Below are 12,915 nucleotides of genomic sequence, written 5' to 3'. Positions count from 1 at the left end.
ACGCAAAAACAAATTGAAAAGCGCAACAACAAATTGAAAAGCGCAAAAACAAATTCACTAAACGCAACAACAAATTGAAAAGCGCAACAACAAAAGAAGAATCACAAAAACAAATTGAGAAGCACAATTACATTAAGAAAACCGGAAAGGGTAGGTACCAGTCGGCAACAGGAGACATCACTGATTGGATGTCCGCGCTGTTCGTCTTTGGAACCGGAAGTTACTCTGCCTGTAGCGCATTATTTTCAAACGTGAACATTAGCGGTGACCCAAACATAGCTGTCACTATTCGAGAATATTTTTGATTCAGGACATACATACGAGGTGATACTGGATATGCTCAAGTGTAATCGTGACATTTCAATTAGTATGCGTACACTGAAAACACATTTAAAAGAATCTGGACTGTACAGACGAGGCAACTATTCTCCACTTCCTGAGGTGAGGCGTGCCATTTTGTCCGAGCTTCGAGGACCAGGACAATTGTTTGGATATCGGACCATGTGGCAAGTTCTCAAACAAAAACACAAGCTGCGTGTCAAGCGTGATGTAGTTATGAGGCTGTTGAGACAACTAAATCCTCAAGGAATCGCTTTGAGAACTCGAAGGAGGTTCACAAGACGCACGTATCACTCCATGGGGCCCAATTACATATGGCATGTAGATGGCTATGATAAACTGAAACCCTGTCAGGATGTATAGATGGCTTTTCAAGAAGACTGATGTGGCTTGTGTGTGGAGCAACAAACAACAACCCGGCTGTTATAGCTCACAATTATATAAACTGTGTAAAGAGTCTTGGTGTGATACCAATGAGATTACGAACAGACTTCGGGACTGAGAATGGGACTATGGCAGCAATACAGTGTACCCTCCGTCACGCGCACACGGACTATTATGCTGGATCGTCAAGCCACAGTTATGGATCATCTACTGGGAATCAGCGCATCGAGTCATGGTGGTCTTATTTCAGAAGAGGAAGGTGGGTACATTTGTGTCTGGTAGGTGTAAGCTACAGTGAAAGCTGATCAGATTGTTGTTTTTTTTACATGCATTTAAGAAAATAGAGTAGCGTCCTGCTGGACGTGTTGAAAAGTTGGATGAGATAGACGTTAACAGCCGTCACTTTATTGCAGGAACTCAAAATGGTCATTGTCAGCTGTTGTGCCGAAATGAGCATGCTTGCCTAGATTTAACGACGCCAATACAAAATGAAAAACTCAGACCAAACTCTCCACTCCTCACAATCAACACACAGAACAGAGTGAAAAGAATACAGCATTTTTAACAAGAACATTACTGCAGGGTCGCTACAATATTTATGGAAAACTAATATGCATTACTTTGTTTGACATCCATTTGTGGCATGTTTTAAATGGGACCAAAATGTAACAAACCCTATAAAATGACCAAGAACAAAGCTAAATTGATTCTTAAATATTAATTATATACCCAGGTCTCAGTTTTGGATGGACTTTTTTGGAGACCTAAGAGACTCTGGAAACTTCAATGGAAGCCACGAACGCCAATGCTTGCTGAGATTCTGCTTCACAGGGGTTCTACAGAAAGACCTGGATGAATGCAAAGACCTCTGGAACAAACACAGGATCCGGCCAAGCAGACTTGCATCGTGTCCAGGGGGGATTCCAAACAAACTCTCTCTTGCCTCACAGGTATTTGAGTTCTTAACAAAATTAACCTTTTGCATCAAACTAAATGCAAGGTGTTGTTATTGCTTAAGTTGGTTAATATATATTCATAATTTTACACATAAGTATGATAGAGTAGTTTATAACATGTCACTGCATGCGTTGATTTATATAGTTCCATATTGTCAGCAAAAAATCCTTCACTGTTCTATTTTCATTTTGCAGATATGGTTCAAGAGACTGTGGATTTGCTGTTGAGGAGAGGGAACTGGATGCGTTTCCCGAGGAGGGGCTACTGGTTGGATTGTGTGGTGATCCAAACATTGGGGAATATTTACAACAGGCTGTACAACAAAACACACTGCAGCAGCCACAAGACTGGGAATCGGCCACAGAACTGTATTTGGCCCTGAAGGACATAGCTGGGTTTTAAATACCAACTGAACTTCAGTTTGTAATGACATTTGTCAGAGTTACTCTGACGAAGACACACACGGTGTCAAAACGTTAGTTTCTTTCCTTTTTTTGCACCTAATAAAACCTTTGGACTTACTTGAGTGCTCCAGCCCTTCTGTTTTTCCTTCATTTTTAAATGTTAGTAGCGTTTCCTTTCCCTCTTGCTAAATTGAATATAATATTGTTCATAATATACAGCAACTGGCATGGATTTAAATATTAACATTTAACCACAAGGAAACATTTAAAATTTCTTTAATAAAACCATTTACAAATAGTGTCCAGCATTTCTGTCACTTTCCAACATACACAATATTCAGAAAAAACAACTAAATGTTTAACAATATGGAAGTTGCTTGTCACATGAATGTGTTAAGTAGTATGCCAACGGCAGCTGAACCTAACAGGGTAACTCAGTAACTGTAACTTGATGACCTTGCTGATTTAAGAACATCCAAATCCTGGAGCATTTTGAATTCCAAAGTCCATGTTGGCCTTAAAGATGCTGTATGAGTCACAGATGGGTAGCTTCAGAGTATTTGCACAGATGTTTGCAACTGGAAAAGGCGAAACACTTAAAAACTGGATGCGTGGTGGTGGTGTCATTCCTGCCGGTGGAACTGCCGTCAGCCCTGTGGCAAACATCATCAAATCTTCCAGACACACTACTTTCTTCTTTCAGAGAAGGCAACAGCAAACACTGTAGTACATTACAGAAAATTTATTTCCTCACCTCTCCTTTCATAAAACTATAAACAAATAAAAATGGTCATTGAAACCTTCACAATCAAGGAGATAATCTGCCCAAAAGCCAAGTGTTAGGACCTCCTTATGCCGCTTGTTGCTTCCTGCTGGGCTGAGATCTGGTCTGAACATGCTGTCCAGTTCTGAAGCAGTCAGGGCCTTGGCAGAGAAGCATAGGAGTGGGGCCAGCACACTGGAATTTGTTGCAGTGCACTTAAAAAATTCAGACTTTCCAGTCCATCTTTAAATCTGCAAAGGATAGACAAATAACTAATAATTGGTTTATAGCTATAACTATTGCAGTCTTCTAAATTGTGTTTAAATGTCTTTACCTACTAGATCTTTCATTATAAATTTGGACAGATTTGAAATGCATAGAATCACTCATACACAAAAACAATTCATAGCGCTCAGAAATTAACTGTGACAGCAAAAAAAGAAGAGCTCATTGGTATTTTAGCATTTAAAAAAATAGTGCTTTCACACTGGAATAAACAAGTGTGTCAAACAAGGGATCACCTCTTTTTATAAATAACTGAAAAATTAATCATGTTGCATGACTATGATTATTATGGGTCATTGTGAACAATAAATGTATACTAAATTAGAGTTCTAGTGTCAAAAGGTTAATAGCGTGCGAAAGTGGCTCAGGAATTAACTTGTTGTTCATCAGATCACCGATGCTACTGAATCAGTTTTTTCATATACATCTGAAGGTCTGAAAATGTCAGTGGCTGCTGTGATGAGCAACTGGCCATCCTGAATTTAAAAGGAGTAATGAGTTTACCGTTGAATGACACTTTGGTTTCTTTCAAGGATGTACCATCTGAGGTACTCCTCCACAAATGCTTGTTTCTCAAAAGGCTTGACGTTTCTGAGGCATCCAGCAGTTTGGAAGATTGTGCTGTTTTGCAAAATAAGATTATGCAAAGACTCCTCTGATTCAGCTTTCAGGACCTATAAAAAAAAAAAAAGGTTTACTGTAAGAAAAACAAAAATATAATTTTCACTACTTTTACGATTCATTCAAACATTGGATTAAAAAAATAATCAATTTGTTATTTCACTTGTGTTGTTGGGAGTTGGAAATCTGTCCTTTCAGATTACAGAATCTACCTTGAACCTACTTTCAAGATATGATCCAACCCGGATAACTTTTATCCTGATTAAATCTTTTAAACTGGCCCCAAGTGTCTTCTAAGTAAACCCATTCCCTGAGCCTAGGTAATTTTCTACCTGATGTAGAATTTTGTGATCTCCTCATCTTGCACATCTTCTACAGTGGCGCTGAAACTCTGATTCCCTGTGATGTGGTTGACCAGGTTCTTGGAGAGGAAATGTGGTGCTGGTCCCCCATGCACAATGGATACAGCGATCATCTTCCTGCTAAAAAGTACTCATCTTGCCTGGCAGCTGTTATACAGGGCACATAATTATCATGGTTAATTGCTATTAAATATGCTAATGAAAAAATACGCCAATTTTTATTAAAAGTTCCATTGTAATAATGACGGAGAAAACATCCACCTCTTGAATTATATACAAGATAACGGCTCTCTGGAGGTCCATCAAAGATGGGGCGATTTCACAGACTGCCCATAAGAAGTGTGAGGAATTCACGCCTCGGGCCACCTGTATCCAAACCTTCTTCAAAGCTGCCAGCATCATCATTAAACTTGATGAACATGTTGTAGTTGTCAGAGTATGTGCTGCGTCGAAATCCTCTAACAGCTCCATCCCATACAGCTGACCTTGATATATTGAACCTGCTGACCTTCTTGTGGTCAAGTTCCAGTGCCAAATTTGCAATAATTCCATGTGCCTGCAAATTGGTGTCTCTAAAAAAAAGGGAAACTTTTTTTTTTAAAGGTATATATACTTCTCTCATGATTGCATGATGTCTTGTACAGAACAAGATGGCGGTTAATTGGATTCAAATGTTTAAATTACTAACACAGGTTCTTCTGGGGGCTCAGCAAACAGTGAATCGTTATCTAATTGCAAAGTAAAGGCGGTGGAGATTGTCTGCTGCACTGTTTTACTAATAAAATAGTTTTTTACCTGTTGTACTTCATTAGCAAGCACAAGATCCCCAGCACCCTTCCTTAGAGAACAAAGAAAAGCATTTTTGTTGTGTACTGTGAAAATATTGACACTTTGAGAATATTTAAGCATCTTGATTAACAAACAAGCAATACAAGTATTATGTAGTCCATGTTCCAAAAACCATATACAGAATGAATGACAAAAGTGTATATCTCATTAATACAAAGTGTAGGCAAAAAACAGTAAAAGATTACATGTTCTTCAAATATCACTTACTCATATTCTGCCGCTTTCTGTAAAGGACTGCTTTCATGTTGAAGTTCCCACGGCTGAAACAAACAAACAAACAAACACACGCACGCACGCGAGCACGCACACACACACACAAAATGTATTTCACATATAACTATTAACTGTTTTACTGAACTGAGGCAAATGGTGGTGGCTAAACAACAAGAAAACTCTATAAAAATTTTAAATTGTACTTACCAGTGTATCAGCAAGATCAAACTCAGAGGGCCTTTTAATAACAATCTCTGGGTCAGAGTCAGACAAGTCTGAGTTTTCTCCAACTACAAAACATGAAAACAAATTAAGCTAAGCTAACTAAATTCATACTAATGTATGAAACTTTATTTGATCATCAATAATAGATTAATACGAAAGGCATAAAGTTAGCATTTAAAACTCATGACTCAGTAGATCCAAAAATGGCTGAATTTCATGTTTCCAGGAAGAAACATAACATATACAAGCTAATTTAGGGAGCAATGGTGGCAGAGGAGTTAAAAGCACGCCCTGTAATCAAAAGGTTGAAGGTTTGAGCCCTGCTCAGTCTGTCACAGTCGTTGTGTCCTTGGGCAAGACACTTCACCCTCCATGCCAGGTGGTGGTAGTGGGAGGGATAGGTGGCATCTGTGTACAGCAGCCTTGCTTCAGTCAGTGAGTCCCAGGACAGTTGTGTCCACATTGTAGCTAATCACCAGCAGTGTGTGAATGTGTGTGGGTGAATGACTGGTTTTGTTGTGAAGTGTCTTGGGGGGGTTGTAGAACCCTAGAAGGTGCTATATCAAATACAGGCCATTCACCATTTTAATGTAGGTATGCTATTGACTTGGGTGCTTTATGCGTAATGTTATCATTTCACAATTTCAAAGTTAGCATTTGTTGAAACTAAGGGAATGTGTGTCAAAATCCAAACAAACATTAGCAGCTTACCATCTTCAAAGTCACTCTTCAAGCAGATGAAAACAGTGATTCTTTGATAAGGCTTGCCAACTTCAGCCTTATAAGCCTCAAGTGTAAATGGTCTTTGTGTTCCAGGGACAGTAATGACCTCAGTGCCATCCGGATACAGAAGAAGGAAAGGTCCATCTTTTAGATCTTTGTTAAAGTCCTTCATTTTTTTAACAGCTTGATTGAGCAGACTTGTGGCAGTAGAGTCAGGGTCTGTTGTTAGGAAAATAGTTTTTCCACGGTATGGCTTCAAACCACCCTTTTTAATGGTCATCAAGCCGACATTTATCTGTAAGGAAAAAGACATGAACAATGGGCCAAGTAGATACTAATATGACTCTAAGCAGATCTATTCAAAATTGAATATTTATTAACTGCAAAAGAGGGATCTTCCTGACAACCTAAATGTACAATTACTCGTAAACAATTGTTCTTATTCTGGATAGCTTTACTACACTGAACATTTTTTACACAACTCCCCTAAGGAATAACAAAAGAATGTCATTAGAAAATTAACCTCAACTTGTTTTCAGACAGAGCTAGCCAAACTACCTGAACCTTTCTTTTTTCCTTTTTCTTTAAGCCCTTCCTCCCTTCAGAAAACTTTTGCCTCTCTTCATTTTTCTTTTTTCTGTATTCTAAGAAGGTGCTGAAGGTTGGAGTCGGGCAGTTTGAGGTAGTCTGTGATGCTAAAGGGAAACAAAGGAAAAATGTACTACAATGTCACACATTAAAGACATTCATTCATGTGACATTCCATTGTCCACACAACACGCAAATAAGGACAACACTGAATAATCTCACTAGAAAATTTCTACCAAGGAATGACAATGTAACTGATACTATTGACCAATACAATTCTACACCAGTAAGTTTTAATGTATAGACACATAATAGTGTTAGTTCCTAAAGTTAACCAAACATAATAAATGAACTAATTTATTATCGTTTCAGTTGTGGAAATGCTCAGAGGACTGTTCCACGAAGCAAGCTAATCCCAAAAGCCAGGCTCGATTGCCCCAAATTCGGTTCCAGGAACGAGGCTAACCTGCAGTCTTTCTGCTCATTCATTATGCAATATGCTTGTGGACAAGTCTGGTCCGTGGCACCCTAGCTGCGAGGTTTGTTAACACTAGAACTGCCCTCAAACCTTCACTACTAGAAAGGTCTTGAGCAGTCATTTGATAGCTGCGTGCATTTTCAAATGAGCCTCGATTTCTGAGCTCGCTTAGTGGAACAGCCCTCTGGGATGCTATGGTCTGGAAACAGCTAACGCTAGGCTAATAAATCAATAAATAACAAACATTTTATTATGCTTATTAACTTACTCAATGGGAGTGAAGTGTCTCCGATGCAAGATGCGTGATAAAGCCTCTCGCCACAGCCGCTGCAAAAGTTTGGTGACTCCTCAACCAGACTTTTCCCATAGCTAGGACAAAACATTCCGCCGTTTTTCAAAAGAAATGCGCTACAGGCAGAGTAACTTCCGGTTCCAAAGACGAACAGCGCGGACATCCAATCAGTGATGTCTCCTGTTGCCGACTGGTACCTACCCTTTCCGGTTTTCTTAATGTAATTGTGCTTCTCAATTTGTTTTTGTGATTCTTCTTTTGTTGTTGCGCTTTTCAATTTGTTGTTGCGTTTAGTGAATTTGTTTTTGCACTTTTCAATTTGTTGTTGCGCTTTTCAATTTGTTTTTGCGTTTAGTGAATTTGTTTTTGCGCTTTTCAATTTGGTTTTGCGTTTAGTGAATTTGTTTTTGCGCTTTTCAATTTGTTTTTGCGTTTAGTGAATTTGTTTTTGCGCTTTTCAATTTGTTGTTGCGCTTTTCAATTTGTTGTTGCGCTTTTCAATTTGTTGTGCGTTTTGTGATTTGTGTTTGCGCTTTTCAATTTGTTTTTGCGTTTAGTGAATTTGTTTTCGCGCTTTTCAATTTGTTGTTGCGCTTTTCAATTTGTTTTTGCGTTTAGTGAATTTGTTTTTGCGCTTTTCAATTTGTTTTTGCGCTTTTCAATTTGTTGTTGCGCTTTTCAATTTGTTGTGCGTTTTGTGATTTGTTTTTGCGCTTTTCAATTTGTTTTTGCGTTTAGTGAATTTGTTTTTGCGCTTTTCAATTTGTTTTTGCGCTTTTCAATTTGTTGTTGCGCTTTTCAATTTGTTGTGCGTTTTGTGATTTGTTTTTGTGGTTTGCACTTCAGGGCCACCGTACATATTTGTACAATTATAGAACTAAAAGTGGTTGTAAAATGCCACTTCCTGGAAAATAGAATGAGGCAGTAATTTCAAAATAAGTATTACATTTGTTTCTGGTCGACTTTGTGTAACACAGCATTTGGATATGTGACTGGTCCCACAAATGTCACATTTGGTCAGAAGTGGGCAGTTACATTAAGAATACTATTAAGAATGGAGTAAGCATAGCTCATTCTGTTCTTGGTTCTTGGTTACATGTCATGTGAATGTTTTTATTTGTTCTTACTTATTTAGCAAAACAGCAGAGTGGCTTATTCCCTGTTAATATATATATGACATAAAGGTTATGATGTTATTGTGTTTAACATAGTAGCAGTTTTGTATAGTTATGTATTCTTTATTTTTACATATTTTTATATATAACTTAAATTAGCACTCTTATCACCGTAGTCTCTTCCACCATTGTTAACTGTGACATTTCAGTCTTCAATCCATCCTAAAATGTCATTTAGTTTTAGTCTTAATTTAGCCATCTTCGAGAGAGAGAGAGAGAGAGAAAATATCCTGTATATTTGCTTGCATATCTTAGTATGTATTTTTTAATATTTAAATAGTTTGGTCCATCACGATAAAGGTCTATACCCTGTAACATTTGCTTGTATTTCTTTTATCTCTTCTTTTTGGCTAGGAACTGCAAGTAAAAAATTAGCTCATGACTAAATCTGAAATATTTAAAGCAATGGTTATTAAAGTGCATTGTCCCTGTGACAAACAAAGAATTAAAGTTGAAAGTCTCCAATTCTAACACATCTTGAATGTCTGTGCAGAAAAGGTGTATGAGAACAGATTTCTGGGTGTGATGTTAAACAGAAAAATTCACTGGAAGCATCATGTTAGAAATGTAAAAGCAAAAATTGTCATACGCCGAAGCGTGTGCACACAAAAAGGATCCAAAAGCAGACTCAAATGCGAGCAAGAAAAACGGTTTATTATATTAACAAAAGGTGACCCGGAGTAATTAAAGAAGCAAGCGAGGAACTGAAGAAAACCCGGGGAAATAAATGACGCAGGGAAGCTGGAATCGGGACCGTGGGAGGCTGCAACAAAAAGGGGAGAAAATTACTAGTGAGCCGGGAAAACGGGAACACAACAAGACAGGGTTTGAGTAGTTGGCTTACGATCGGAGAGGGACCGTGGGACTCGGAAGGGGGGTGAGTGAGTCCGTGGAAAGTGAATCGGAGTCAGGAATAAGGCCAGCTGATGCACCGGGTGGTCCAGGCGAGCAGGAGGACAGGCAGGTGGCAGATGCAGGATGCTGGATTGTAATCTAGACACACGAAAGCAGAGTTAACGCAGTTCAAATGACACAACTGTACAACGCTTTTGCGGCAGGCTAGTTACCACAGAGAGGTGATTAACGGACTGGCATGGAGCATCCATCAACGTGGGGTAATCGCCCCGGATGTAAAGCAGGTGTGCAGGTGATGGCCGAGCCCGGGGGTGTGGCCTCCAGGGCATCCCACACACACACACACACACTCCTCAGACACAGGACCACGGACCATGACAGTACCCCCCCTCAAGGGTTGCCCCCTGGCGACCGACCGGACTGCTGCCTGCAGAGAAAAGCGCGGAAGTCAGCGATGAGAGACGGGTCCAGAATGGAGGACCGTGGAACCCAGAGACGGTTCTCAGGACCGTACCCCTCCCAGTCCACCAGGTACTGCCACCCCCGCCCGCGCCGGTGCGCATCCACGATCCGTCGGACCGTATAGGCCGGATGATCGTCGATAAGCCGGACTGGAGGAGGGGGCTCGGACAGAGGGCACAACGGGCTCTGGCGGACAGGTTTAATCTGGGAAACGTAGAACGTGGGATGTATGCGCCAGGAAATGGGGAGCTTGAGCCGAACCACCGCTGGATTGATGACTGTACCAATTTCATACTGGCCAATGAAGTGGGGGGCTAGTTTCCGGGTTATGAGTTATGAGCATATTCCACCCAGGGTAAATAGGTGACCCAGGAGGTGGGGTTTTGGGACGCTACGCATCGTAGCGCAGCCTCCAGCTCCTGGTTAAGCCACTCAGTCTGACCACTGGATTGCGGGTGGAAACCGGAGCTCAAACTGACTCTCGCGCCCAAAATACAACAAAAGGTCCTCCACACTTGTGAGGTAAACTGCGAACCCCGGTCTGAGACAATGTTGAGGGGAATTCCATGAAGCCCAAAAAAATTCTCAATCAGGGCTTGGGCTGTGTCAGAGGCGGAGGGTAGTTTCGCTAGCGGAATGAAGTGAGTGGCTTTAGAGAATCAATCGGTTATGGTGAGGATGACGCTCTTCCCCGAGGAATGGGGAAGACCTGTAATGAAGTCCAATGAAATGTGAGACCAAGGCCGGTGAGGCGTGGTGAGTGGGTGGAGCAGGCCTACAGGGTGCTTAGTGGATAGTTTACTGCGGGCACAAACGGCGCAAGCAGACACGTATTCCACGAAAAGCGTGCGGTGTGAATCCAGTGAATCACCGCTCTGCGGGCAGCAGCAGGAACAAAACGCCGCCCGGGAGGTCCGGTACCTGAGTCGGGATCCCCCGGGAGAGCCTGGCGGATAACCTCCTCGATATCCCAGGAGAGGGCGCCCACCAGGGGTCTGTCGAAGAAGATGGCGCCAGTAGTATGCACGGCGACACGTCAGTCAACTCTGCTAGCTTTGCTTTGGCTTTCGCTAGCCTTATCCTTTTCTATATTATCCCAAAATGCCCTCGCTCTGCGTGTGTACAATCGCCAGTTACTCTTAGAAATCAAAGCATCGTATGACCTGGCTCTTAAACAAACGGAGACAGGAGATGATTATGGGCCTCCTCCACCACTTTTTGAGCCCTATATTCCGGTTTATCTGTGCCAACTGTTAGGGTTCAGAAATTGAGGGAGGAAGACCAAATAATGACCACTGATCCTGCCGGGTGCAATTAGACGACATTTTAATGAATACACATGTGGAGTCCAACACTGTGCAGATTCAGTGTTGAACTGTCTTACTTAATAGTCAGAACAAAGGCTTTATAGGGGAAAAGATAGTACAGCCCCCCTTCTGTTGCCAGGCAGATCCAGTACAGCATACGTCAATCCAAAACCATAACCGTTCAGTCAACCCTTGACACAGTTTAAAAGAACATCGTCTTCGGCTCGAACCCAGGTGCTTCCCCTCAGCTCGCCTTCGCTGTCGCTTATCTCTGGGACATCTGGTGTACTTCCTGGAACAGACTAACACGTACGCACCCCAACTTTGCAGTTATAGCAAAACACATCTTAACTTCTTACCTACTAACTGAGTCTACTAGTGTGGGTGTATGTGCTGTGTTGCCCTCGCTCTGCACCTTATTTGACCTCTCTAACTATATGTGTCTGTATGTGTGTGTATGTCTGTGCATGTGTGATCCTCATGCTGCACTTTAATTGACCTCAGCTCAGGCACCCAGGCTAAGGCCATCCTGTGTGTACTGATCTTGACTTATATGTAAAATATATAAAACAAATGTTCCAGTCTAATACAACTACTTAAAGCTTAATCAAAGCTTAATCAAAAATATAAATGCATAATAAAATGACAAACCAACTCAGACTGCTTTCAGTTTCACTTCAGCAAGCCTTGCAGAAGTGTTTCCTGTCTCATTTTGGCACAGAGTATATTTCCTGTCCCTGCAGTCTGCACAGAAACATTTAAAATTATAGGAGCTTTGAAAAGCATTTGGAATTATAGATTCGACTCAACAGTTTAAAGTGGTTCTTACTGGACCTGTAATAAAAGCTTAATTGGGTGCCAATATGTTTAAACATCTAAATGCAATATCCCTACTTGGAGATTATGTGATTAATGCCATGGTAATATGAACAATAGCAGGGAAATAATTTCTCTAATCCCAATACAACACTCCTACACCACTTCCTGGAAGAAGCACCCGAGGAAACGAGGAAAGCGGGCTGGTACACTCATCAAAGTCTGAGCTCTTCTCCGTGCTTCTCGTGGAACTACTGGACCAGCAGAGTGCATTTTTAGATGGATCCTGCCTGTTGTCCCTGGAGCTCCCACGACACTTGATCCCCCGCTCTCAGCTTTCTATTTCCCTAAGCGGCCTCGGACCCGTGGATGCGGTGTGGACCACAGAAATCTTCGCACACTTAACCGAGCTGGAACATCTGATGTTAGGATCTACACAGTCCAAATGGCTTTACTAAATGTAAGAGCATTAACAAACAAGACGTTTGTATTAAATGACTTCCTAAAGTCACAACAGTTGGACTTTCTGTTTCTGACAGAAACATGGCTTCAACCCGGTGAGTCTGTAGCTTTTTCGGAACTGGTTCCTCCTAATTTCTCATTCTTCAGTCTCCCTCGGCCCTCTGGTGGGGGGGAGGCTTAGCCACCGTGTTCAACGCTCGATTTCATTGCCATCAAACATTACAGCACGACTCATTTTCTAGCTTTGAACTCCAGCTGTTTGAGTTACACCTAAACTCTGCTGCGCCTTTGCTGTGTGCCCTCCTTTACCGTCCTCCTAAGTTTAATAAGGATTTTATCAAAGAGTTTTCAGGTT

The 12,915-nt window shown here is 41.2% G+C and overlaps 2 long non-coding RNA genes and 1 pseudogene across 3 annotated transcripts; 1 reads left to right on the top strand and 2 right to left on the bottom strand.

Annotated features, from left to right (window-relative positions):
* LOC112848252 (uncharacterized) lies at nt 1-2,202 on the top strand. 2 transcript variants are annotated; one of them, XR_003222274.1, is made up of 3 exons: nt 1-982; nt 1,457-1,673; nt 1,875-2,202. It is a non-coding gene; the product is annotated as an uncharacterized LOC112848252 (long non-coding RNA). The 2 variants fall into 2 exon arrangements; XR_003222273.1 differs by having other exon boundaries at nt 1-1,673.
* A 206-nt stretch (nt 2,203-2,408) lies between these two features.
* Nucleotides 2,409-7,785, bottom strand: LOC109204626 (uncharacterized; annotated as a pseudogene).
* Nucleotides 7,786-9,306: 1,521 nt separating this feature from the next.
* Nucleotides 9,307-10,448, bottom strand: LOC109204517 (uncharacterized). The gene is made up of 3 exons (XR_002064010.2): nt 9,726-10,448; nt 9,503-9,651; nt 9,307-9,421 (listed from the first exon to the last, which is right to left on the bottom strand). It is a non-coding gene; the product is annotated as an uncharacterized LOC109204517 (long non-coding RNA).
* Nucleotides 10,449-12,915: the final 2,467 nt, after the last annotated feature.

This window comes from Oreochromis niloticus, linkage group LG11 (genome assembly GCF_001858045.2).
Source record: "Oreochromis niloticus isolate F11D_XX linkage group LG11, O_niloticus_UMD_NMBU, whole genome shotgun sequence".
NCBI lineage: Eukaryota > Metazoa > Chordata > Actinopteri > Cichliformes > Cichlidae > Oreochromis > Oreochromis niloticus.
The sequence above is the reverse complement of the archived record's forward strand: the minus strand, read 5'-3'. Positions and strand labels throughout refer to the sequence as shown.